Source organism: Sus scrofa, chromosome 1 (assembly GCF_000003025.6).
Source record: "Sus scrofa isolate TJ Tabasco breed Duroc chromosome 1, Sscrofa11.1, whole genome shotgun sequence".
NCBI classification, from domain to species: Eukaryota; Metazoa; Chordata; class Mammalia; order Artiodactyla; family Suidae; genus Sus; species Sus scrofa.
The window spans coordinates 148,452,585-148,480,408 of NC_010443.5; positions in this window are offsets into that span (position 1 = coordinate 148,452,585).

The following is a 27,824-nucleotide window of genomic DNA, read 5'->3' on the forward strand; positions in this document are numbered from 1 at the left end:
TCAGGACCGGCCTTAATTCACCATGGCTCGTGTCCTTGTAAACGGCGAAGTTTGGACACGAGATAAACACAGAGGGAAGATGATGTGAAGACACAGGGAGAACACCACCTACCAGCCAAAGATGCCCGGGCTTGCCAGCGACCACCAGCAGCCAGGAGAGGCCTGGGTTGTGTCCTTCCCTCACGTCCTCAGAAAGAGCCTTGGTCTCAGACTTCTGGCCTCCGCAAGTGGGACACACTGCATTTCTGTCATTTAAGCTTCTCTGTCTGTGGTACTTTGTTCTGTCAGCCCTAGAAACATAACACAGTGGATTGGGTGATAAACACAATAGACAAAGAGTCAGTCCTGGTTATCAAGGGGAATAGAGGGGTGAGGGTGGTGGTGAGAGATGGGGAGGGGGTCTCTGCAAACCTCCCTGAAAATTGGGGGATTGAGCAAGGACTTGGAGGACCCCAGGAAACTAGGCGAGTATATTAGGGGGAAGCCATTCCTACAGAGGAAAGGCCAGTGCAAAGGCCCTGGGGCAGCAGTGTGCCTGGTAGAATTGGAAAGGAGCAAGGAGGCCAGACAGGGGAAGGGGAGGAGGTGAGGTCAGGGAGGGGACTGGGGGTCAGGTCAGGCACTGAATTCTTCCCGGAGTGAGGGAGCCACCAAGGCAGGGTTTTAAGTAAAAAACACACAAAGGTCTCTTTTACGTTTTAAAGGAAAAATTGTGTCTGACATTGACAAGATATTTTAAGGGGAAAGAGAAAAAAAATAAACCAGTTAGTCGTGATTGGTGTGGAGGAGCCTGGCAAACTGTAAAGCCAGGGCCTGGAGGTTCTGGGGGTTGATGGGGCCCTGGAGAAGAAGAGAAAAGCCAGGGTAACCCCAGTGTCTGAGCCACAGCCCAGTGGCTGCCACACCTAATGAGGGAAAGGGCTGCAGAGCAGGTCTCAGGGGAAGGTCAGGCTTCGCTTCTGGACATGCTAGATTTGAGAAGCCGTTCAACCCTCAGAGGTGCTGGCTGAGCAGGTGCAGCAGAGAGGCCAGCCTTGGGAGCTGGAACAGGGTGGCAGGTAGGAATTAGCTGTCATGCACTCTGTGTGTGAAGTCAGACTAGGGGACCACTATTCTGGATGAGGATGGGAAGGCGCCTCAGGTGTTTTTCAAGGTACAAAGTCAGAAGAAGCCTGACTGCAGTGTGTGGAGGAAAGGTTACTTTTCTATGCCTTGTTTTTGTAGGCGGCCTCCCATTCCTCAAATGTGAAGTACACATCTAACATCTCCTCTTCCTCTGTTCGTGGAGTGTCACCTATCTGTGCCCATGGGGTAGTTAGGGCCCCCCTCCCTCCCTGAACAGGAGCGAGTTCAAATCTACCTTCACAGCCACGGAGGTAGGCTTCTAGACCCCACAGACTTCTTTTTTTTTTTTTCCATTTATAATGATTTTTACTTTTTCCGTTATAGCTGTTGTATAGTGTTCTGTCAATTTTGTACTGCACAGCAAGGTGATCCAGTCACACATCCATGTATACATTCTTTTTTCTTACGTTGTCATGCTCTGTGATAAGTGACTAGATATCACTTATATCTGGAATCTAATATATGGCACAAATGAACCTTCCCACTGACTTTTGATGGGATTCCCAAGAACAAACCCACCCACAAGGTGACTCCCCATTTCCAGGGCTAGTCTGGGAAGGCAGCTGGTCCCCCAGATGCCCCATCACAGGCTGCAAGATGACTGCCACGTTCCTAGCCTAGCATGGCCACTTGACTGCCCAGTTGCCCCACCAGAGGCCAGTCTTTCTGTGCCTTCCTGGCACTGGGTGCTGGGGGACAGTCTATTCTAACACTGTAGGTTGCGTCCCTGTCTGTGGAGGCTGATAGAAGCCCTGCAGAACCTGTAAGAAGGCACTTAGCACAGTTTGTATTTATAGGAGCCTTTTACACACTTGCATGCAGGCCTCTTTTCATGAATCCTGCAGCAGGCGAGGAGCAGGCTAGTTACAATTGTCATTTTACCCAATGTTGAGACAGAGCAGAAATGACTTGCCTAAGGCAGTCAGATGAGTCAGTCAGTTGGAGCTCAGATGACAGCCCTGGAGTTCTGACTTCTGATCTACCATCTTACTCATCCCTTCAGAAATAGCACAATAAAAAGGGCTCTAAACCTGAGTCTAATTTTCCTTTTGGCACTCGGTCTATCTCTGACCCTCCCCCTGCCCCAAAGTCTGAATCTACAAAATGGAGATAATAACATGTCATCTAGCTTGTCACAGAAGTATTATGCATATTAATCTTTCTAGTGATCAGACTATTTGGAACTAGCTGCCATATAAGCTCATGGTTTAGGTTAAGATCAAAGAAAACTATTTACATATTATTCAATGAAAGAGAGAAATACATTGGTTTTACTTTAATGGAAGTCTAAGAAACATGTGAAATCTTTTGAAAGAACATGTTTTATTTCTCTACGTGGGGCTGGGTTTTTAATGATGATATGTAGATATCATGAAATAGCTTAATTTTTCAATGTTCAAATACTTTTCTAGGACCATCTCCCCAAACCTTTAGTTAGATGTAAATGGTTGAGTATAATCTGTTTTCTTTTTTAGGCAAAGTATTTTGTCTAATACTTTATGAGATTTATGAGTTTTAAGAAATCACATATGTAATAAAAGGAAATAAGGAAAAAACATGGGGAAGATTTCATAATTATTTCCCTTCATCCGTATATTTGTTTCAGCTCCAGTATCTTCTGTCGCTACTCAAATGGAAGTGAAATTTGGATTAATCCACCCTGCTCAGACTCTGGTCTACACACACATCTCTCCGAGTCAAGTGCTCAGGAGTTAATGGACTCCACGGTGGAGTGTTTGCTGCTTCTGTTTGAAATCAAACATCTGATCTTTATCTGCAGTGACAGGCTTAATGCCTTTCTTCTCTGACAAATTTTCAGTTGAAGAGGAATGCAAACACTGGTATCGGTACAGTTATATAAAGAACTAATCTGAGCAAGCCAATATTGGCAGCTTGATCCCTAATGAACAGCAGAACCCCAGACTAACACCACTTGCAGAAGGAAAAATAGAAAAAGAACTGTAGCTCTCTACACCTTTTCTAGCACTTCCCCCAAGTGTGCTGGCATCTGACTTGCTGGGGGAAGGGATGTAACAGAGAACTTGACTTAGAAGGGGCAGCAATTATTACCACCCCCTCCCAGGATGCTGGGCAAAGCTGTCACCCAGGAAGCATGAGGCAACTGCAGAAAGGACCAGACCACAGAATGTCCTGGATTAACCGGGCTTTTCTCTGGCCCTCAGAGTGGTTCTACCATTTGTTCCTCTTAGGAAACATAATACTCTGAAACGTAGATCTTCTCACCATCCAGCCATAGGTTTAATGCATGATGGACATGGCCAACTTGGCCAGATTTCCAGGTAGCATCTAAACTTTCCCACCAGGCCCTACAGCTCTCCAGGAATGGGGAGAGCTAGCCATGGAAGGTGAGGAGGGTAAACTTGCTGCAGAGCTAGAATACACCAGGTGTGCTTGAGCTTGGACCTCTGCAGTAAAATACTGTATTTCACATGCAAGGAACAGATCACAATATACGACAATATTTTAAGTTGATTCTCTTTCTTTTTCTTTTTTGCATTAAAATTCATGTGATATAGAGGAAATGTGAAAAAAAATTACATGGTAGCAATTTCTGACTGTGACTTGTATATCAAGTTCATTAGAGAAAACCTTAATTTGAATCCACAGTAGAGTATGAACCCAACAGGCCATCAGTACAATAGAAATTGTAAACTGAAACTTCCCAAACCATTTTAATATCTAGTCTGAAATACACTGAAATCTTTGATGTTTATCTTTTTGGTGGTATGGCTTTTCCTTTTCTGACCCTTCCCCCCAAATTAGTCACCTATATTAGAGCTTTTATTTAACAAATCAACAAATATTTGTTAAATGTCTACTGTGTGCAAATTAAAGTGTGTACCTCTGTTAGGGAGGAAGACAATCCTGGATGAGAAAAGGTTCCTATCTTTGAGCCAGGACCTCCTAACTGAGTCAACCATTCTTACCACAGAGCTCTCAAGTCCAGACCCCTTGGTGGGGGTGGAGCTTTGCTGCCCACTTATGTGGACCTGTTTGTTCTAAGCTTTTTGACCTCTGATAACTTCATGGCCTTAGAAATCTGGACTTCCTTATTCGATTCTGTGACCTGCATCTCTTCCCTGTTCCCCAGCACCACCTTGACCTCCATGGAGATGCTCCTCTACCTTTAACTTTCATTGTCAGTAATTCCTCTCTAAGGCTCTGTCTTCTGTCTTTCTCCACCTCCTATTCTGTGCAACTTGAAATCATCCTTAATTTCCTTGCCCCATTCTTCCTCTGAGATGTAAACTACTTGATACTCTGCCTAAATATTACTGGAGACAACATCCATCCAGGAAATTTGGACACAGATTAAGTCACAACAACAAATCTCAAAGGAGCGCTCTGAAACCTCCAGACACTCCTATGATGCTTCCTCAGGACATTTAGTCTACTCTCTGCAACATTATTTCACACTTTACACCTTCCTGCAGTTTGGCACCCCTCCCCCTATACACTTGGCTCACGAACTTGCCTCATGCATCAGAGAGGAACCAGGATTCATCAGAGAAGAAATAAGTCACCTTACCTCCACCAAATCTGCAGCCTCCTTGCTGTACCCACATGTTCTCTGTCAGCCTGTGAAAGAGAGTATAGGCTGTGCCCCATCAGGGCCAATCCCCGACTTATGCTCCAGACCCCATCTCATGAAGCTCCTCCAAGACCTTCCCCCCTATGATTATTCTGCTTTTCTTTATCATCACTTTTTCCCACTTGGCAGACTCAATCCCATAAATACACTCATCCAGAAAGATTAAAATCTTCCTCTGGACACTGCGGTCCCCTCTGCACCACAGCTACCCCCACTTCACTGCAAAGTGCCTCCACTAAGTTGTCTATTCTCAAACGTCAGAACTCCCCTCTCTTCTGAGCCCAGCTGTTAGCATTTTACCCTCTGTGTTCCAGAAGAATGGCTTTTCCAAGCTCTCATCAGGCTGACAATGGCTAATGGTCAGTCTACACCTCAGCTGACCTCTCAGCAGGATGTGGTAAGGTCTCTCTGTGCTTTTACAGAACTTTCTTGCCTAGATCTTCTAGAATCCTCTCTGCCTGGCTCTCCTGACCTCAATGGCCGCTGCTCAGTCACCTCTGCTGGTTCTTCCTTCTCCTCCAGATTAGCATCAGAGACCTGCTGGCCTTCCCAAGGGCTGACTTTTCTCGGTTGTTGACATGATTTCTCTGGGTAAAACCATCCAATAAGATGGCTCCCATGTCTTTATTCTTATGTCATGATGAAGATTATTGCTGGGGTATTAAGATGCTATTACGTCTACATTATTAAAAGATTCCATACTATAAAATCACCTAGATGAGAAGATTTACAGGGTTTACCAGAGCACATGTTTGCTCTCCAAGCTGCCAAGGACACTCCATGCCCCTTCCTCTCCTGGCAGAGATGTGTTTGTATCACAGATCCCACATTCTCCCAAAAGATTTCCAAAAAGAGAGGAGGAAATAAATTTATGGAAGATGTCCTTCGAGCAAAATCCCCAGTACTTAGACATTTTGTAACTTTAAGAACTTCTTCCCTTAACTCCTCCCCATTGGCCAAGAAGAGAAATATTTTTCAGGTAGGTATTATTTTTTATTGTGGTAAAATATATGTAGCTCTATGTCTACAATTGTGCAGTTCAGTTACACCAAGTATGGTCATAATATTGTGCCACTGTCACCGCCATCCACTTCCAGAACTTTTTCATCTTTGCATTGAAACTCTGTCCCATTAAACAGCTCTCCTCTATTCTGCCCCCAACTCTGGGCACCCACCCTTCTCCTTCCCACCTCTAGGAATTTGGCTACTCTAGGAACCTCATGTAGGTGGAATCCTATGGTATTTGCCCTCTTGTATCTGACTTGTTTCACTCAGCCTAATATCTTCAAGTTTTATCTGTATCCATATCATGGAAAACATTTTTTAATAGGAATAAGTGAAAGGAGAAGAAGAAAAATCAAGAGTCATGGCAAATTTTGCTCCTCTTTTATAAACGTTTATGTTTAAGTAACTTGTCCAAATCACACCTCAGCAGTGGGAATTTTGAGTGCCCTTAGATTAAAGCTTCTGGTACCAGCCTTCTTCCAAGGAGATGAGCACCGTAGCCCTACCCCAGGTGACTTTTTTCTTCTAAATTTCTAAGTGAACTCCTGGTGGCAGTAAAGTGGCTTTATGCAGCCTTCCAGCTCATGGTATTTCAAGTGTTGCCTTTTCTGCTTCAAGTGTCCTATTTGAATTTTTGATAAGCATAGATCTTTACTCTGTTGTTACGTCAGGCCTTAGGGCCTGGGGGCAGAAAGGATATTTCAAAGTGTCAAGGAAAACACTAGTGCACGGAGCTGTTTTTTGGGCTCTATTTGGTTTCTGCCCCAGTTACATTGCACATCTTAAAATCTGGCACATGGGAAGGAAACGGTATATGACAGGCAAAAATGAAAGGACCCAAACCAGAGCTCACCTGTTTCAGTCACATCAGCCACATGTCTTCCTGCTGGTCACCCAGTGGGCCTTCCTACTTTGCCTTATTCATGCTGCTCTTTGAACTCAGCCTGATACACGCTTGCTCTTTCAATGATACCCAACACGAGTTCTTCCAGATGGTAACATTTCTTTACATCGTTCTGGAGATTAAAATACGTGCCATGGGCCCCTCTACCACCCCATTAATAATGGATTTATTTCTTTCCAGAGCTGCTGGCCCAGCTTCTCTTCCACTCTACCTCAATCCCCACTTATTTTCCGAAAACTGAAGAGCCACATTTAATGAGTTCATTTGTCCTCTCCATATTGTCAGGGAGAGACGTGTAGGGGGCCGTTCTAGGACTTGCTTCAGGGGATGGGAGAAGGTGGCTTCAGCTGGGGTTAGTAGATGGTGGCGGTGTATGCATGTTAGCAGAGAGATGTGGGTAAGGGCGGGGCTCTAGAGAAAAGGAATACACCCAGGATTTACTTTTGGTGCCAGCTCTGACAGGTGGAGTCTGGGGCTACTCCAAAACCCTTGGAGTACCTGCATTCTCAGTCTCCCCACATCCTTTGGATCTGGAGCAGTGCCCAGTAGGTAGGGGACCTTTGCAGACATGGATATAGTCATTGCAGAGAGTGGGGAGCAAAGGGAATGGAGGCTGGTTGACTGGCACCCTGGAACTTTGCTGTCTACCTAGAAATGCAGTAATTGACATGCCCGCGACAGGAGCGCTGGACCACATGGATTCCAAACAATTACTTTCCTCAGCTGTTAGATTTTCAAACGTGATCTATCGAGTGATGCTGACAGTAGATTTTCTGCCGGCAATAAAGGTGGCCTGATTCACAGAATAATTACTGTATGCAAATGAATGTGATTTTCCTCTGCCCTTTTATGGATGACTCTGCTCTGCCATTCATCAGGGCCACAAATTTCACTTGGGAGGAGATGGATTTAAAGAGACAGGCACCCCTGGAGTTTTGCAGTGAATTTACTAAATCCATGCTAAGTGTCCTCATAAACAGGCATGCATATGCTGGAGTGGGGCTGCCAGACTGACCTTTCTGTCTGTGCACCGCTGCTTGGAATACAGTTGAGGAAACGTCTTACTCTGTGCTCTTCCAGGTCAGGAAGGCTTTTGCTAACTAGAGAAGCAGTGTCTTTCAGGGGCAACGTCATTCTATGTGTGGTTCAGGAGACCCCAGGGGGCTTGTCCACTGAATCCACTCAGGTGTTTATGCACCTGTAGGAGGGAAATAGAAGGAGCAGAATACTCATCCTTGTATCTGGCTTTTATTTTAATGACATTACAGCAAAAGTGATTTGAAACAAGAGCTGTGTTTTTGCTTGACCCTGAGATGGAAGCAAAGCACAGAGTAAAACTTGGAAGTTCAGATGAGCTGTTAAAAAAAACCTGAGCGTCACAGCCTTGGGGCTGGCTTCTCCAGGATGTAGTAGCCTCCTCCTGAGTTGGTGGCATTTTTCAAGCATCTGCACCCATGCACAGGAGGGAGGGGTGGGTTTGCTCTGTGTGGCTCCAGCAGGAGGCAAGGCTGAGCAGTGCTATGGGACAGAGCTCAGCCCCTGATGCTGGGACCAGAGGCACAAGCTCAGGGAAAGTCTGAATCTGCTCCCAGCATGGGGCACAAATCCTGGTACTCCAAGTGCTCCCGAAGGTGGGCCTCTGGCAAATGCTATAAACAGAACAGCCTCATCTGTCAGTGGGTTTTCTTGTTACTCCTATTGTAACAATATATCCAAGCACATACATCCAGAGCACACTTTCTTCCACTGTCACTCATGGAATAAAGGAAAGACACATCCTGCTTATATGTAATTAAAAATTTTAAAAATATGTATTATTATTTGGTAAGAGCCACACACACCACTGGGGGCCATCACAGCCTTCTCCAAGGAAATGCTCATTGATAGAGACAATTTTCGAGAGTGGGAAACAGGTGAACAGAGTCTCCAGGAATTCCTCCCCTCCTTGACCCCAGCAAGTCTTCCCAGTGGCTCACAGTGGGGGCACCGGTATTTTCCAAGACCAGCACAAACCATGGCATTGTTTGTTCTTTTGTTTTTAATTCATTTGATTTTTTCTACATATTTTAATCTAAATTTCTAAAACTTATGTATACTTTTAGAGGTTATTTTCCATTTACAATTATTAACCATGACATTATTTTATGACAAAATTTTAGACCAATTCTTGATTGTGATACCACCTCATGGAAAACAAAATTTTCTCCCCTTCACAGATTATAAAAGGAATGAAACCCTTTCTTAGTAATTTACTTTTTCTCTTATCCTCTTTGTACAAAACCAGTTGTGATATAATGTAGAAGACTTAATGTTCAAAAAGAGATTCAGTATTGGACTACCACAATTTTTAAAGCAGTTTTAACCTTGTATACTACAGTAATCACATTTATCAAGAAATATTTTAGTTGGTAGAAGGAGAAATAGCCAATATCCTCAAGAAACACTAATTCAGTTGAAAAAATTCTAAATAACATATATATATATATATATATATATATATATACATATATATGTTGATGGTTCATAGGTTTGCATTGAAATTTTTTTTTTTTTTGCCTTTTCTAGGGCTGCTTCCCATGCATATGGAGGTTCCCAGGCTAGGGTCTAATTGGAGCTGTAGCCACTGGCCTACACCAAAGCCACAGCAACACCAGATCTGACCACATCTGCAACCTACACCACAGCTCACGGCAACGCCGGATCCTTAACCCACTGAGCAAGGCCAGGGATTGAACCCACAACCTCATGGTTCCTAGTCGGATTCGTTAACCATTGCGCCATGACGGGAACTCCTGAAAAAATATTTAATTATTATTTGGTAAGAGTCAAGAAAAGTGAACTTGTTTATACTTGTATCGCCAGATCTAAAAGTACATTGACAATTTTAATTTCGTTTGGCTTAAAAAAAAAATCCTAAAATGCAAATAACAATGTTATGAAGAGTGTAAGAAATTAGCAAGTGAAAGAGGTTTTTAAAAAAAATGATTTAGAGGAGTTCCCGTCCTGGCACACACTAGGAACCATGAGGTTGTGGGTTCGATCCCTGGCCTTGCTCAGTAGAAATGGCAAAAAGACAAAAAAAAAAAAAAAAAAAAAAAAAAGATTTAGAAACAAAGTGGCTGGAATGGAATTAATTCCCAACAAGTTCATTTATTTAACAGAAATGTCCATCCTCCTTTATAATGGGTTGAAAAAGAGATGTTGGAACCCTAACCCCTGGTGGTACCTCATAGTGGGACATTATTTGGTGATAAGGTCTTTATAGAGGTCATCAAGTTTAAAGAAAGTCATGGGGGTGTCTGTAATCCAATAGGACTGCTGTCCTTATAAGAAGGGGCAATTGGACAGGGATGAACACAGGGAGAAGGCCAGGTGAAAATGAAAGGAAAGATGCAGGTGACGCTTCTGTAAGCCAAGGAAAGCCGAAGATTACCAGAAAACCACCAGTAGTCAGAACAAAGGCCTGGAACAGATTTTCCCACAACGTCATATCGATCTTAGACTTCTGGCCTCCAGAACTGTGAGAGGCTAAATCTCTGTTGCTTGAGCCGCTCAGTCTGTGGTACTTTGTTACAGTAGCCTGAGCAAACTCACACACCATCTTGTTCTCGCTCACTCTATGGGGGTTAAAAACAAAAAGCAACCCCAGAAGAGTAAATAGAAACCTCAGCAGTCAGATTCCCAGGAAACAAATCTAGAGGAAGAAGGAGCCCCATTGCTCTCTCTTGTAAACAGTGCTGTCCTTTTGGAGGGTAGCTGTTCTCACCTATTGACTGAGACTCTCAACCCAGTGGTTTGCATGAAAGCTGTCAATCATATTCCCTTATATCTCCAGGCAACAGGTGATCAGCATCTTGGTTTGCCACCCAATCAGAACATGGAGAAGCCATTGAGTTCCTCTTAGGATGGAGAAGTGAGGGTCCAGGACTGCTGGCTGCCACATCTTCCTGAGTGTGAAAGAGGCTGGGCTATAGTGTGAAGGAATGGCATTAACACAGAGAGAGCAAACTTGAGTAGGAGAGAAGAGGAGGGCGTTTGGGTCTCTCATCTCAGTCACCCTCAGCCTTCCCAAAGACATCACTTTCCTGCCTACACTTTGTTCACTGAGGTGCATGTGTTCCCCTGAGCTAGCCTGAGTTGTAAACCACTGCATATTATTAGACCACTAGAAAATGAGCTACATTTTGGTATTCTTATATACCAATATTGGGTTTGGGGGCTCTTAAGCATATATCTAAATTTATACCACAGATTAAAAAAAAACATTTGAAAACTCTATGCTTTGTTAACATTATACTCAGTGAATGTTTTCATTAAATCAAATTATATAACGTTAAGATTCAAGCTTACTATTGCATATGTAGTCAAGGTTTTAATCATTCTGATGATATAATTTTATTTATCTCGCTATACAAATTTTCTTACAAGGTATCTCTTTAAATCTTGCACTGTGTCTTTATAACAAGTTGAAATGACATTGCACTAGAAGGAATATTGAGTTGCAATTTTAAATATCGCTCATCTTTAGCCAGGAACTCACTGAACTGAGACAGCTCAGTACCTGGGCATTTGTCAGTACTTAAAAGAATCTTATAAATTCACCTCTAGACTTTTCCAACAGTGTCTGCTTTGTCTTGCCCCAACTTTGTACCTCCCCCAATTAAACCTACTGCTGCCAAAACATTCATCTTTTTAAACCTCACTCGATCATCCATCATTCATTCATACACACAGTAGTTCATACATCATACTTCTGTCATGTGCTTCTATGTGTCCATCACCCTGATCAATGCTGGAAATGCATAGGTCCAAGGAGTATAGTGCCCACCCTCAGGAGCTCTCAGTCAGGAGGCAGTTCATGCTAATCCTCTGCTCCAGAAGGGTCAGTGCCTCCAATGGCTGGTAGGATAATGTGCAAATGCCTTAGCTGACCAAAGTGTCCGTTAGCTGGTGCTAGAGATGCATCTAACTCAAAAGTTGAGAGTTAAACTGGCATCCAGGTAGGTAATCTGAAGTAGTCAGACAAGCTGCCCAGACTTAGGAAGGTACCAGGAGCTGAAGCACAAAACCTCAAGACAGACAAGTGATGGTCTGGGAAAAAACACAGTTGCAAGCAGCTGGTGTGAGTCAGCCCATGAGCCTGGGATCTGGATTACAATACTGACTTGAACATGGATTTCTGGGTTGGCTTTAGCCAGGAAGGATGAAAGTGCAATTGTTTGCCACCCTTAGAAAGTCAACCCAATGGCTTAATGATTTATTCTCATTCTTCGATTCATTCATTCCCTCATAATGTCACTGAGTATGTAATGTGTCATATGCTGGTCACAGTGCTGGGTCCAGCCCAGAGAATAATCTAGGGCAGTGAGGATCTGGCACTCTCTGGTGACGGGAGTGTTTACCAGTAAAGGCTCACTGGCACTCATCCCCCTGCTTTCCCACAGCAAAGAAATGGGAGCACCCTCTATGTTGTTGCACAAACAAAAATTCCAGGGATTGTCCTTTACACCTCTTATGATGGATGTTAAGTGCACTTTCCAACAGCCAGTTTCCCTCTCCTGTTCCCCACAGAGAATAACTCCTCTCCTCTACACCCTGGACCCAGGGACTTGTCCTTGACAATGAGCTGTGGGCACAGGTGGTGGGTAACACCTCTGTGTGGAAGCACTGACAAGTTGGGTGATTCTCTAAATGCTCTTAATGCTGATTCAGCAATCAGCCACAAGCCAAAGGAGAGTATCCTCCAGCCTAGGCTTTTAAGTGGGGACTACATGGAACAAAGTCCCTACCAACTCTCCATGGGCATGAAGACTAAAGGAGGAGCTAATCACAGTTGTTTGAAGCCATCTAGATGTTGGTGCTATTTTTCACACAGCATGTGCTGTTGGGTTGCATGAACAATACACTGCCCTGTCTCTTGTCATTGTCCAGTCCAGTCCAGTCCAGTCCATCAGTAATCACTGGAGACTCTACTTTAAGACATGTGCTATATCTGTCCACTCCTCATCATCCATTGCCCAATCCTCAAGCCCTCTTTCACCCGGACTATAGTAACTCTCCCCAATTGAGTCTCCCTGTTTCTAATTTGTCCACTTTGATAGGTGGTAGATGATCCTTGTAGAACTCAACTCAACTTGACCCAAATCATGGAGGTCTCCATCCTAAAACCCCCCTACAACTACCTATGGGAACTAGAAGGAAGTGTACTGTTGCCATGGGTACAGGATTCCCCACCTTCTCTTCCTCCCCCTGCTTGTCCTAACTCATTTCCGGCCACTTTGCCCTCATTCATTACCCTCCAATCCAGCGTTCATTCCATTTTCCAAAACTCCGAGCTGCCCCTGTGCTCAGAATGTTCTTGCCTCAACCTTCGCTCACAAGCCTTCTTGGCTTAAATGTCACTTCTTCAGAGAGGTCATTCCTGACCAGAAAATGCTAGGCACTATCTATCGCAACACATCATTTTAATTTTCCGCAGAGCACTCATCACCAGCTGATGTTTTTCTTGCTTACGTGTGTGTTTGTTTTCAGTCTATCCCCATGAGGATGCCAGCACATCTGAAGTAGGGGCCTTGCCTTTCCTGTTTAGAACTGAATCTCCTGGAACAGAGGAGGTCTGTAGTCAAAATAAGTGGCTCGCATCTTTGAGCCAGCGAATCTGTGTGTGAGTGGATGGGCTTCCATGCTGACCACCCAGCAGGGGAGCTGGCCATACGGGGAGCAGGCACCATTGGGACAAGCTCCTGAGGTGACTTCCCACCCACTTTTGTGGAGATCTTTCACCCTGACTTGACATTCGGGTCTATAAAAATTAAATATGCAGCAGGTAGTGAAGTCTTTCCTCTTCTGAAAAAAGCAAGAGGAAATGGGCTTCCAAGTGCAGTGCTTTGGACGTAAGTGGTGAGGGATTTTAGCACATGATAATAGAACTCTCTTCCATTTGTGGAAATCCCTTCCTGGAGATCTTTAAAAATCAGATACTATAAAGATGAGTTTAATTTTTACTCTGTTCTGAAACACAGGGGAGATATTAACCACCGTGGCCCTGAGAGGGGACTCACAGAAAGCCACCATCAGACATCTCCATGTGCTATTGATTGCTCGGAAGCAGCAGAAAGCTGTACACTTAATAACTCTTGCAACATTGTTTTCTCTTTTACTTGAAGATTGCAAATAAATAATACTCAACAGAACCAGTGGGATTAAATGAGTGACCAGCCAGTTTTTTCATCATTGAGGACATATTTAGATTTGTCTGAAAAGGGCATGCATGATTTTTCACGACTTTGCTTTAAATACTGTATTGAAGCAGGTACGAATCCTGTTGGGGCAAAAACACAGGCAGCTTTTTGACCCTGCAAAATGTCAGACCATATGGATTGAAGCTCCTTTTGGCTAATTTGAAATAGTATTTGGTTTATATTTTCCACCTTCTGATCTTACATCTTCCTTTCTGCTCTGCGACAATACCACTACTATCTCTTTTAATTCTAGCTCTTGTTTGTAAAATGGCCATTAAGTTTGGACTTAAAGGTTGTTTAACATGGGGGGGGCTACTTTTGAAAAGGAACAACCCTAGGAAAGATTCTGCTTCTCTTAACCCGATATTTTCGGAGAGCCTCATGACGTGTTTTATGGGCTACGTGAACACGCTGAGCCATCTGATACAGCCCTGACGCAGCCATAAAATCTGTTTTAACAGACATTTAAACAAAGCCTGCTCATTCTTAGGGTTATTGGAATTGATCATTTAGACTAAAACCATAGAGAAATTTATTGGGCCCCAGGAGCGCTGACACTTGAGCTATGGGCAAGGTAAACTGAGGCTTAGGACGGATTCAAGCAAGAACAAATAAGAGGTTGTGGGGTGGGAAGTTGGGCTCCAGTTCTTCAGTTTCCAGGAATCAGGTCACAGGCCATTTTCTGGCCAGGTGGTACAGGATTTTGTATTGTTTTGTTTTGCCTTTTTTTTTTCTCTCTCTCTCTAATAGCAATTTAAACTGGAGTGGCTGTTCTTTATGAACATTTTCTTCACAAAGAAGAATTGGCCAAAGCCAAGGCCAAAACCTGCTGATTTTGCTTTGATTATAAAGTATAATATTTTTTTGATGGTGTCCAAGTCCATCCTGCCTGATCTTTTATTTTTCAAAAAAATACATTTTATGGGAGTATAGGTGACTTGCAATGTTCTGTTAGTTTCAGGTGTTCAGCAAAGTGAATCAGCCCTACATCTCCATATATATTCATTCTTTCTCAAACTCTTTCCCCATATAGTCTGTCACCGAGTATTGACTGGATTTCCCCCAGTTATATGGCAGGTCTTATTACCCATCAATTTCTGTCTGATCTTATGTCTGAAATGTTTATCATATACTTATCAAAATCTCAGGCTATTGTCTTTGGTTGATGAGCATCATACTCTTCTAATGATGTAATTCTAAAAGAATTTAAGGAAGGACAGTAAGATCCAGGTCAGCTTGGGAAAAATCCAATGAAATTTAAATTCTGGAGAAGGACCCACAGAGAAGGCCTTCTCCTCCATCCTGCATTATTGGTAAACCCTGCCCTATCCCTGCCCTGCTCCCCACCAGGAAGCTTGCTCTCTGCATCATGGCTATATTACCTACAGCCAAAGGTCCTCATGATTCCTTTAAATGGCCAAAGGATTGTAAATAAACACTTCGAGACATGCCAAGGAAAACAGGAGTTCCTGCTATGGCTCAGTGGTAACAACCTGACTAGTATTCATGAAGACTCTGGTTCGATCCCTGGTCTTGCTCAGTCAGTTAGAGACCTGGCATTGCCACGAGCTGTGGTGTAGGTCATAGACATAGTTTGGGTCCCATGTTGCTGTGGCTGTGGTGTAGGCCAGCTGCTACAGCTCTGATTTTTACCCCTAGCCTGGGAACCTCCATTTGCCCCAGGGTGCATCCCTAAAAATCAAAAAAGGAAAATAGACACTATTTCAGTCAAAACATACCATGGCAAATCCACATACAGCCTCCTGACACACCACAGGTAGAAGAGAGCATTTCTTACAACTAGTCAAAAATAAAAACCACATTGAGTGTGAATTGCCTTTCAAAAAAAAATCCTGAATCTGTGTTTCAGGGTCACTCAACCTGGAATCTTGCCCAGAAGTGTTGGAGAGGGTGTGAGGGAAGTGGGGGGAGCAATGGTTAATTAGTGGTGGGAAAATATAAGAAAACCTTAAATAAAGGCGAAAACCCACTTGACTCCCACTTTGCGAAACATCATTGAACACATTATTTTCTGATTTTTTGTCTGGAGTGTGTGTATGTGTGTGAGGTTTCCAGTTTGGAAGTCTTTTTAATAGTTCACAAATAAAACATTTTTGTGTGTTGCTCAGGGAAGTGAAATTACTACGTGTTAGTACAGAAATCATGCAACACTCAACTAGTGATGTTTCAGGCACTACACAGAAAGCTTTTCCTAAGGAACATTGCATTAAAATGACTCCTAAAATTTCCACTGTCTTAGAACAGAACTTTTGAGGGTTGATTGCAGCTGTAAGAGTCCTTAGATTTTCCTTTCTCTCTGGCCAATGCACCCTTAGCTTTTTGTTTTACCCTTTTGCCTCTTAGCCTTGTGTTCTTGTCTATCTCACATGGACACACACACACACACAGACACACACACACATGCAGTAACCTCATTTTTAGTTTTTTTTTTTTTTCCCATAGCAGTTGCCCCAAAAGAAATGCTCTCGACCAGAGCTGGTGCCTGTCACCACAGCCCATCACTTGCCTGGTAATTAAACTCTGACTGATTTATTGAGTGACAGCCAGCAAATCCCAACCCGGTTTTTATGATATACATACTTCCCCGGGCTAAATTCACTCAAACAACAACCCAGAGTGGGGAGGCGAGGGGGATGGAGGCGGTGGTAGGTGGACGGGAGGGGGCGAGTGATATGAAAATAAAGAGGGAAGCCAGCATCCGTTGGCCAAAGGAGACATTCTGCAAAAGCAAGCAAGCAAGCAAAAAAAAAAAAAAAAAAAAAACCTCAATGCAACATCTCTTTCAAATCCAGAGTTCTGGGGAGCAAGGGCGGCGCTGGTAAACATCATACTTCAGCTTTCAGATCCATTGGAACCACCTCACGTACAAAAGTGCTCTGGAGGGGAAAACAAGACGGGCTTGCAGATAATGTTACAGTCAAGTTCCAATTTTACCTAAGGGAGGGCAGCTTTATTAAAAGTCATGACTGAAATTGCATGACAGGTGCCAATATCCTGCACCCTGACAGATGTGCCGGCTCGCGGATGCCATTTCCCCGGCAGTGGTCCCTCGACAGAGCTGCCTGAAGCCCCATTTGTCTCTCTTCCAGCGAGATCACACATGCCCGATGTTTGCCTCCAAGCTGCATGGCGGGGCTTGATATGTGGAATCTTCACAATGAGACTTATTAAAAGACAGTCCATTATTTTTATTTAGAGCATTTCCAAAACAAGCAGAGCGCGCACAAAGATAATTTAAAAATCGTGTGGCAGGTCATCTCCAGGCCAGCGTGGCTCCATTTGAAATGCATAAGAAAGTAGCGCCACACACACACACACACACACACACATCTCTGTTCATAATAGGAGTGATTTGAGCGACATTTAACCCTTGACGAATAGCCCTGACAGCCCAAAGCACTCTTTTGCTATAAACCACAGGAACATTTCAACATGAAGGATTAACCCTGCTCCCTTTTTTCCCTAAATCTTTCTTCCTTTCCTCCTTTTTTTTCTCTTCTTATTTCCTTGCATCCCTCTTCTGTTTTGTTACAGGTGGGCTTTCTCATTGCGGCAATAGATATAAAATACTCCTGATTGGCTGTATTTATGGGGCCTTTTCGTCCTCCTGTTGGTTTCAAACACAAAGAAAAATGGTCTCTCTCAACCGTGCCTGGTTTGAACAGCAGGTAAAACTCCGGCAGCCTCCTCTCCACAGCCTCCTGTGGAAAATTATTACAGATGAAATGATTCTGTCACGGAAATGGTAAGAGGAAAGATTCAGCTTAAAGGATGCTGGTGACACACGGTAGCTTGGCCACCAGGGTGAGAGTGACCCAGGCTGGCTTGGCTTCCTCAGCTGGCGAAGGGCAGGAGGCAGAACAGACTTTGGAGGGCTGAGCACCACCTTCAGTACCAAAGAGCAGAGTTTTCCGGCGTGAAATTTGCTCTCAGGTGAACTGCTGAGCTTCATGCTTCCCCATTGCTTTATATGGTGAAATGAGAGCCAAGATGAATCTGTGTCACTGGCATCAGTTCTGTGACCTCATCCGGATGCACCATGGACACTGGTTCACCTTCTCACACAAGAGTGGCACTTGGCCCATTGCCCCAGCTGGCTGTCTACACACCGGAGGGGCAGCTGGCCTGGAACCGAGGAGGGATTTTTAGGTCAACATTTAGGTGTGGCACACACAAGACAGACGGGGCACTGGCAGAGTGCCTGGGGAAGAGCTTGTGCAAGCTGCATTGTCACTCTTCCCGGCTCTCGCCAGAACTCTTAGGCTCTTATTTTCGTGGACACTTTAGCAAGCCACAAACAGTAATGAAAAAAAGAAAAAAAAAACATAATGATAAAGTAAAAAGTAACTTTTCTGTATAGCAGAAATCAACTATACTGTAATAAATTTTTTTTTTAAATATCCCCATTTTCCCATCCTAATCTTGAAAAGGAAGATGGGTTCCCGGGAAGTACAGCTTCCTGAGTGTCCCCGGAGGTGAAGGGAGGCTGGTGTTCAAGTGACCACACTACCTCCATCCCTGGAGGCAGGTGCTGGATGCAGACACTGGAAGGTACATCTGAGTGAGTTCATTTGCATGTATTGTTTATGCATGGAGGGCCTACCAGCCCCCAAAGGCACTGTGCTAAGGGCTGGGGACCACCACCACCAATACATGGTTTCTAGCTTCAAAGAGGTCATAGATACTTTTAAACGGATAACAGAATATCCTCCATTGCTTTTCTGAATAATTTTGTGTAGTTACATATCATATCTCCTAGGCCTGTTAATTAGCTATTCAATAATATTTATTCTCTTGTAGAGTGTTAGGTATCATCTCTCCTATTGCCATGCGTATCAGGTAACCAGGATGAAGACATTCAGTGTATCTGCCAATCACAGCATCCCATTGGTTCTTCATTCTTACCTATCTGTTGTATTGGTTCCTGGAAAGTGTGCAAGAAGCGAGCTCACTGGGAAGGGTACCCATTGTTTTTCTCTGACTTTGGGATGTACTCCTTGTATTCCTGTTGAGTCACTGAGCTCTCCAGTGGAGAAAGCAGTGAGTAGAATGGATCCCCCCAGCCATACAGGGAAGACCACCCTGTCCCGTCTTTCACATTCAGAGGCTGTCCATCCTCAGCCAGATGAGCATTGCTCTTCCCCATGTGGTTCCACTTTTTGAAAATATTAAAATTATGTGGGGGTCGTTTTCATCATGTAACTCACTTAATAGATATTTTCTTCACCTTTCCAACAAATGTTCATTAAATTGCTGAGGCCTGGTGATGGACAAACACAGACCTTGGTGCCCTGGCCTGTCTTAAGACCCCAGGAGCTCAGTGCTTGCACTAGACCAGGATCAAAAATTTAAAAACGACTTTATACACCAATGACTTAGATTCATATTTTTGTCTCTTCATTGTTATCCTGAAGCCTTTAATCAAAGGAGGTTCTGTGTTTTATTTGGACTGAAGAAAAAAGGTATTTGCTTATACAGTTATCAGTGATTATTTCATTTCCTTGCTCAGAAGCCTTTGTTGCCTAAAATAAACCCAGATTCCTTTTGTTTGCTTTCAAGGTCCTTCCTAGTCTGACCCTGACCTGATTATCTGGCCTCCCTCACTTCTTTCCCACCCCCCATCCCAGGTCTGCTTGTCCTTTGTGCTCTGGTCACCTTAAGCTATAATTTACCCAACAGAATGTATGTTTCTCATTTCAATATCTTTGTATAAATGCTTGCTCTGCCTGTAATCCCTTCTGAGTTGGTCAAAATCTTGTGTATCTTTCATGACCAGTTTTATGGCTTTTTTGGACCCCTTGTTCTGCACATGTCAGTATCTCTAATACAGCCCTCTGAACACTGTATCAAGCACTATTTTTATTTGTCATGTACCATCTCAGCCTCAAAGCTGCCAAGGAACAGTGTTCTCTGTCTTCCTCATCATCTTTCTAAACTTAAAATATCTCCCAGAATATATCCCCAATATACCATAACTTCACCACCTTGTGAGCTTTCCAGGCACAATTCTCACAGCTTTGGGATAAACTCTCCCCGAGCCTCGAATAATCCTTGAGATATCACCTTCTATGGGGAAAATCCACTCCTGAATGAAGACTTTTCATATTCCTCTAGTTAGATCCAAACCTTTTCTCCTAAAATGTTCAAGAGCTTCTTCATTCACATCCCCATGGGGACATTATCTTCTACTTTGTAATACAGTCATTTGAGTATGTCACTTGCTCCCACTACTATATTTGAAATATCTGAATGGGAATTCCTTGGTGGTGCAGCGGGTTAAGAATCTTGTGTTATCACTGCTGTGGCTTGGGTACCTGCTGTACGTGGGTTTGATCCTTGGCTAGGGAACTTCTGCATGCTGCAGGTGCAGCAAAAAAAAAAAAAAAAAAAAAAAAAAAAAAAAAAAAAAGGGAAAAAAATATCTAAGAGGCAGGCGTTGATCTATGGCTTCCATCACTCACATAGCCCAGTACAAACAAGTGCCCAGCACATAGCAGGCGCATCATCCCTGCCAATGCAAGGCTGAGGCAAATGAACTGAGGCATTTTGTATTCACATGTTACTTCATATTTATCTATCCCAAATCACCTGTAACATGTCACATTATAGCAAGTAGGTCTGTATACTTCTCATTCAAGATATTCCCTTTCTGCTCTTGAGGGAGAAGAGACTGTCGGGTGAGATAAAAGTTGGCTTGGACTCACTGCATTCCTTGAAGAGCTTTTCTTGGACTCTTTAAACCATTTTCTGAACTACACTCAGGACCCTGCAACACCTGACCTCCAAGATCATTAGAGTTACGAAGATTGCAGGTAACCTATACGAGGTACGATTAAAAAGAGAGTGCCGAAGAAAGGGAACGGGAAAGAACAGAGGAAGCAGCAAGTTAACAGGACGCCCACGGTCAAGGTCTAATTGCAGGGAGTTGTCAAGCAAGGACGTTTATTTAAAACCTCACAGGCCACTTGACATGGCGGAAGTGCGCTAGGATTTATGCCCGGGTTAGGTCACCGGAGCCAATGGAACGAGCTGTTAGGCAGGCACTGGGGACCCTACTCAATGTCGTGACTGAAAAGGGAATGATTAACACCTTTTTTGAGCTTTTTCAGGAAGTAATTTTATTCACATTTCAAGAACCACAGGGTATTTCAGAATCAAAGCTCTCCTTTTCTTGTTTCTATTAGATTTATTTTTGGCTCTATTTTAAAGTTGCCTAAAAATACTTTTTGCTGCTAAGAATGTCCCCCTCTCAGGTCACTGACAGAGGCCCAGCCAAGCTGGACTCCCTCAGAGCTTAGGAGTTTGGGGTCTCCCCTGCTCTGCCATTTCTGATAGACTTTTCTTTTCCTTTTCTTTTCTTTTTTTAAACCATAGCATTTAGAGGAACAAATCCCACTTATTGTCTTAAAACTGAGAAGCTCAATCAATGGTTTTCTCACAGGAGGTCAGGAGTAAAAAGAGGCAATTGGACAACATTCTCTAAAGTAGAAAAGAAGGAACAGAAATAGAAAAGAAGAGAATGAAAGGAAACTGGAAAAGCTCTCTTCTGACTGGAAGAGACCTGTGGTCACAGCCTGGTGTCAGGAATGGACCCCATGAGGTACAGCATCTTCTTTCTGCCCAAGGAGTGGCCAGCTAAAAGTTAGGAGGAAAAAAGTTAGTGGAGGAAACTCGGATTAGAAGAGTAAAGCTGAATTAAAAACTAGATAAATGACTGTGTGATTCAAGAAAAGGTTCTGTCCAGCTTCCTCAGGGCATGCCACACCTGCCACCAGGCCAGGACCTGCCTTTGCTGGATTCTGAGTCCCACAGGCTCTGCCACACAAATGCAACCATATACATGCACAGAAATTCCTTTGTGAAAAAATAATCAACCTCAGTCCTTATTTCATTATGACTGACTTATCAGTAACTGGTGGATAAAGTGTCAAGACACCAGGTCTGCCGAAGTCTTGCTATTTCTTGCCACGTTTCAGCATTCCACCATTTTAGTACATTTTACTTTCACTGCCCTTAGTGGTCATCCCACACTCAATGAAACAATCTTTACTTCCCACAAATCCCTATTCCCCAAATTTCTGAACCTGTTTGTGAATAATTTGTAGCTCCCGAGACTGTGAAATAAACATCAAAAATGCACCTAACACTGTATTGGCAAACCACATTCAAAATTAAAAAAAAAAAAAAAACTTATCTAATTCAACGTCACAATTCATTGTGAAGGCAGACAGTTCAGCTGGGCTCCATCCCAAAAGGCCACAGTCCTGTGGTTATTATTACTTGTTCCTGCTTTGTTTGGAAGACCTCTCCCTTCACTTATACAGTCCTAGGGTTTGCTCTGGGAAACAGGCACTGAAGCATCTTTAGCGTCTGAGGGTAAAGAAATCAGAGGGGGTGCCGCATACGCGAGCGCCTTTGTGCGTGCGTGCGTGCATGCGGGTGTGTGCCCCTGAGCCAGTGGTTTCTGTCAGAAGCCCAGGAGGTATGATAAGGAAAAGTTCACCTCACCCTGGCTTGGGAACTCAGACATTGCCCTTAAATGGCCAAGAAGAATCTGGATCTCCCAAAGAAGATGCATCCCACCCCATCACCTCCTCTTCACTGGAAGAGACTTTGCTTCTGTGACAGATGTGGGTGTTCTCTGGGTTCCGGGAAATGCTTGGGAAGTGGTAAAGACTAGAATTTCCTTGCAAAATTTTCCTTTGGCCTTTGGGAAGCATCAGACTTAGACTGGCACGTTTCTTGTACGTCAAGTCCCTTTAGTCACCTTCCAAAGTGTGGCAGAGTCTGTGAAATCCGGAGACGTTAGAAAGAGGTGAGGCCTGAGTGGCCAGAGGATGTGGTAGTGGCCTCGGAGTGTCTGGACCAAGGTTTTGCTGAGGTAGTGCTGCCATGGAAAAGGCATCCCCCTAGGTGCCTGGAACAGCCTCTGTGGCTGTGTGTGAACCCATACAGGGGTTTCAGGAGATGATCAACAGCAAAGGCCGCATGGCCTTCAACCCAGGCTTGGGGAAGACCCCTGCCAGCTCAGGAGAAAATTCAGGAGCTGAGACAAAGTGCTCCCTCCCAAAAGCACCGAAAGGTGTTTTGGCGATGATGGGTGTGAAAAGGCAGAAATCAGGGTTATGGGAAAACAGTTTGTATTTTTATGTTCATTTGTCTTCTTCCGCTAGGCTATAAGTTCTTTAATAGTCAACACTGCAGTTCATTTATTGTATTATTCGAGCACCCTCCATAATAGGGACTCAGTATTTATCGCCTAAACGATGAATTTTGTTGAAATATGATAAATGCAGTTGCAAATAGTTAAAACTCTGGAACAGAAGACAATGTTTTCTCTAGATAAGTTCCCATAGACAGTTCTGGATAGAATGACATCGTGTTTTCTGTTCTATTTTATCACCCATCCCCCAATAGCCCTCTAAGAAATTCCTGTTTGGTGATCTCTATCTATCTCTATATGAACACACATTCTCATTATATTTTAGGGTCTAATTCAGGCCATCTGCTCTTTCATGGAAAGTGATAGCTTTTAGATTCCTTTAATGTTTCTACTTATAAAAGATCATAGGTCTGTATAATAATTAGTCTTTTCCTACTAATTGGTGACAACTTGAATCCCCTTTTATCTGAGCATCAAAATGTTTTAAATATTAACTAAGCTTCACAACCTCTCTGTGTGATTTGTGCTGCGTGTTGGTGGCAGAGGTGGGTCAGCTGGTCACCCGATGCCGGGCCAGCTGGAGGCTTTGGTCCCTGACAGCATCACACACAGGTCATGGTGGCCCAGACCCAAAGCCACCTGAAAGTGACTGTCCCCAAACTTCAGAATACTGCTGTACATGAAAACCAGCTTGCCTCTAAGCAGTGTGACCATCCCATTCGATTTTGAAGAGTCAAGTCAGTCAAATGATTGGACATTTCACTGGTGTGATCAGTCAGGAGGGTCAAGGACTCTAATCACGTGTGTGGGTGGAGCTTTCACAAAAGCACATGCATATCATGTGCTTCATTTCAATGTCACATGAGCTAGGCATCCCGTTGAGGAAATTTATCAATCTGATAGCCATGTCTGTGCTCATAGGAGTTGATATTTTTGTACTATGGTACATCCATTTGTTTGTCATAAGATTTGCAATTAATTATGTTAAATTAATTATGTAATAATATACACCATATGCTATTACTCATGTAATAAAATTATATACAATTAAATAATTTAATTGTTAAGGTGATATAAACAACCAAGTCATTACTATTCAATTACTGTATTATTAATGTTATATTGACATATAATGTGGTATTAATGTTATATATTGTTATATTAATATAATAATTATATGTGAGTAAGAGTGTATAATTTATATATTACAATAAAGTCATTGTTTATAATAGCAATATTTTCTAAGGATTAATATTTATTTGTACATTGTTTTCTAGATTAAAACCCTGAGTAATGCTAATACCAGCCATGAACGAATTCAGGGAAATCAGAAACTGGCATGACCTGGGAACCTTAAGACTCCAGAGACAGTGTGATGAGAAGTGACTTCCTCTTCTAACCCGGCTCTTCCAGATGATCTCCTTCTCTCCCCGCAGAGCTGTCTTCACAGTGGGGGCTATTCTGGCCACTCAGTCAAACCTCCATAAGCACCCGTGTCAGCAGCTCTTGGAATGGCACCATTTTGAACAAAGACCTGGCTACTTTCCCATCAACACTCCATTGGCCATGGAATGTCCATGGAGAGGATGTGACCTCCTTTTAAAGCGAAGTAGTCAGGTGCCGGTGGCCGTCTACATAAAGATGGGCCTTTGGGTCAAATTCTGTATATAACTGCAAATGTGTGACTAGCATAACCAACTGAGTCCTTATCACCTAACAATTATCAGGACCTGGCATATCCTCCTTCTCAGGGAGCTAGGCCCCAAGGAAGACAGGAGAGGAGAGAGTCCTGGGGATGTGGGATTAGGAAAAGTAGAATTTTGTGCCTCTCAGTGGACAAATGGTGCTGAGGTCGAATATCAAGATCAGAGATGGGGAAACAAGGGGCAGAGAGAAGACAGGAAAAGAGCAGAACACCTTGGGTGCCAAAGAAGAAGCTGGGGTTGGGAAGATACCGTGATGTCCCCAGTCTGGCCAAATGTGAATGGCGTGGCCCCTGCTGACCTCTCCAGAATTGACTGGACTCTCAGAACACACTTTTGGAGAGTGTGCATACTCACCCAGTACTCTCCCCAATTTCTCTTCTTGCCATGACTGTGTTAGGTGTGACCCCAAAGTTATTAATCATCCATAGAAAACTGTGGTACATCTCAAGAGATGTCACACCCAGGGGAGGTAATTTCTTCATGGTGATGTCAGTGTCCACAAAGCAGGGGGCATGTGACACTTATGATTTGTGAATGAGGAAGCAAATCCCAAATAGGAAAACCAAGGTAAGTGTCAGGACAAAACAGCTGAGAATGACCTCAAGCTCCACCCATGTCATAGCCACATCTTCAAAAATGTTTATTGTCTTTTGGGAAAGGAATATCAGACCAATACAAAAAAAATGCTCTGTTTTAATTTCATTTCTTGAAAGATTATTATTTTGGTTTCAAAGGTATTGATAAATAATTGACATTTTTATTTCAAACTCATGCTCCAGGATTCGACCCCATCCTGACCTCCCCCCTTCACTTTCCCTGGCACATCAGTGCTTCACTTCGCACTTGGAGTTCAGACTCAAATTCCAATTCATTCTGTACTGATGAGATAACGTGTGTAAAGTTCTTGGATGCATGCCTGGCACTTAACTGAGTGCGCAATCAGCATTAGTGAATTACTACCATTGTTCTGGTTCCTGAGTCCTAGTGGTTTGGCTGTGAAGATTCACTCCGGTAAGTGGACCCAGTGACTCTTAGTTCTGCCTAATTCTGTCACGTACATTCCTTATTCAGAATTCCTCAGTGCATGCTTTGCACTCAACCAGAGTCCTTTTGGGAAAACAGTCAGAATCTTGCTCTTTAATTTCTGCTTTTATTTTTTATTTTATTTTATTTTATTTGCTTTTTAGGGCCACACCCACAGCATACGGAAGTTCCCAGGCTAGAGATTGAATCAGAGCTATAACTGCTGACCTACAGCACAACCACAGCAACACTAGATCCAAGCCACATCTGTAACGTACACCACAGGTCATGGCAATGTCAGATCCCTGACCCACTGAGCGAGGCCAGAGATCGAACCTCCTGACAAATATTAGTTGGATTCATTTCTGCTGTGCCACAATGGGAACTCCCTTCTTATTTTTTATGATTTAAAAATTTTTTTTCTATTATAGCTGGTTTACAGTGTTCTGTCAATTTTCTACTATACAGCAAGGTGACCAGTCACACACACATGTATACATTCTTTTCTCTCACATCTTTCGTTTTTTTAAGTGCATGTATATTTACTGCCTAAATACAGTGCTTCATGCACGTGAGGAAAGGACTAAAGGGAAAAAAAAAAGGTTTTGGTCACATAAAAAAATGATTTCAAGTATGAAAATATAAGCTAAAAATCAACCTGCTGAAAATGATGACCAACATGCCATTCTTCTTAATATGTGAAAAACACCTTTTGGTTAATGAGAAGTAAATGTAGCCCCCATTAGATGAAAGAGTGGAAGAGATAGTGCACAGAAAAGACATCAGTTGGTGAATGGGTATAAAACATTGTCCACATTTACTAGCATCTCAACAACGTGAAATTTTAAAAGTTACTCCTTTTCATCTATTAGATGCTAAAAATATGGTCATGCTCACAACATATGTCAAATGGGATTACAATATTCCTTGGCGGTAAAAATGACTGAGTGTCTGTAATACTGGTCAAACATGCAACAAGGAACTTACAATGTTCATATGCTTTGAGATATTCTTTTTTTTGGTCTGATGATATCTCATTTTATCATTAATTATTTTTTAAAGCGATACATGATATATTTGGAAATTGTTAAGAGAATAAATTTCAAGGGTTCTCATAACAAGGAAAAAATTTTTTTTTCTTTGTTTCTTTTTGTTTCCTTTTTCTGCCACATCCTAGGCATATGGAAGTTCCTGGGCCAGGGATCAATTCTGAGCTGCAGCTGTGACCTATGACACAGCTATGGCAATGCCAGATCCTTAAACTGCAGAGCCACAGCAGGAACTCTTTTCTTTCTTTCTTTTTGTTTAAATCCATATGAGATGATGAATGTTAACTTACTGTGGTAATCATTTCACAATGCATCAATATATGTAAGTCAAATCATTCTGCTGCAACCTTAAAATGCTTTATGTCAATTATGTCTCAATAAAACAGGAAAAAATCAAATAGCCTTTAAGATTTGCAACAACAACAGCAACTGCAACAACAGCTGCAGTAGCCCCACCACTCTCTTTCTATTTTTCAGTAGCATCTACCATCAACTCCTGTAGCTGCTTCTTTTGCTACTTACCTCCATCTTTCTAAATAACATAATGCACTGCTCTCTGATGCATCCATTTTAAACTTTGTTGACCTTTTATTATGGTGGATGGAGGTACTAACTTTTAAAAACAGGAGTTCCTGCCGTGGCTCAGTGGTAACTAACCCAACTAGTATCCATGAGGACGCAGTTCGATCCCTGGCCTTGCTCACTGGGTTAAGGATCTGACATTGCTGTGAGCTGTGGCGTGAGCTGCAGATGTGGCTCAGATCCTTTGTAGCTGCGGCTGTGGTGTAGGTTGGCAGCTCTAGCTCCAATTTGACTCCTAGCCTGGGAACTTCCCTGTGCCGTAGGTATGCCCTAAAAAGACAAAAAAGCAAAACAAACAAACAAACAAACCCCACCTTTCTTCTCCTCCCTTCATACTCTCCAATGTAATTCTATCATAATTTTATAGTTAATAAAATTAACCTGCTAAGCCT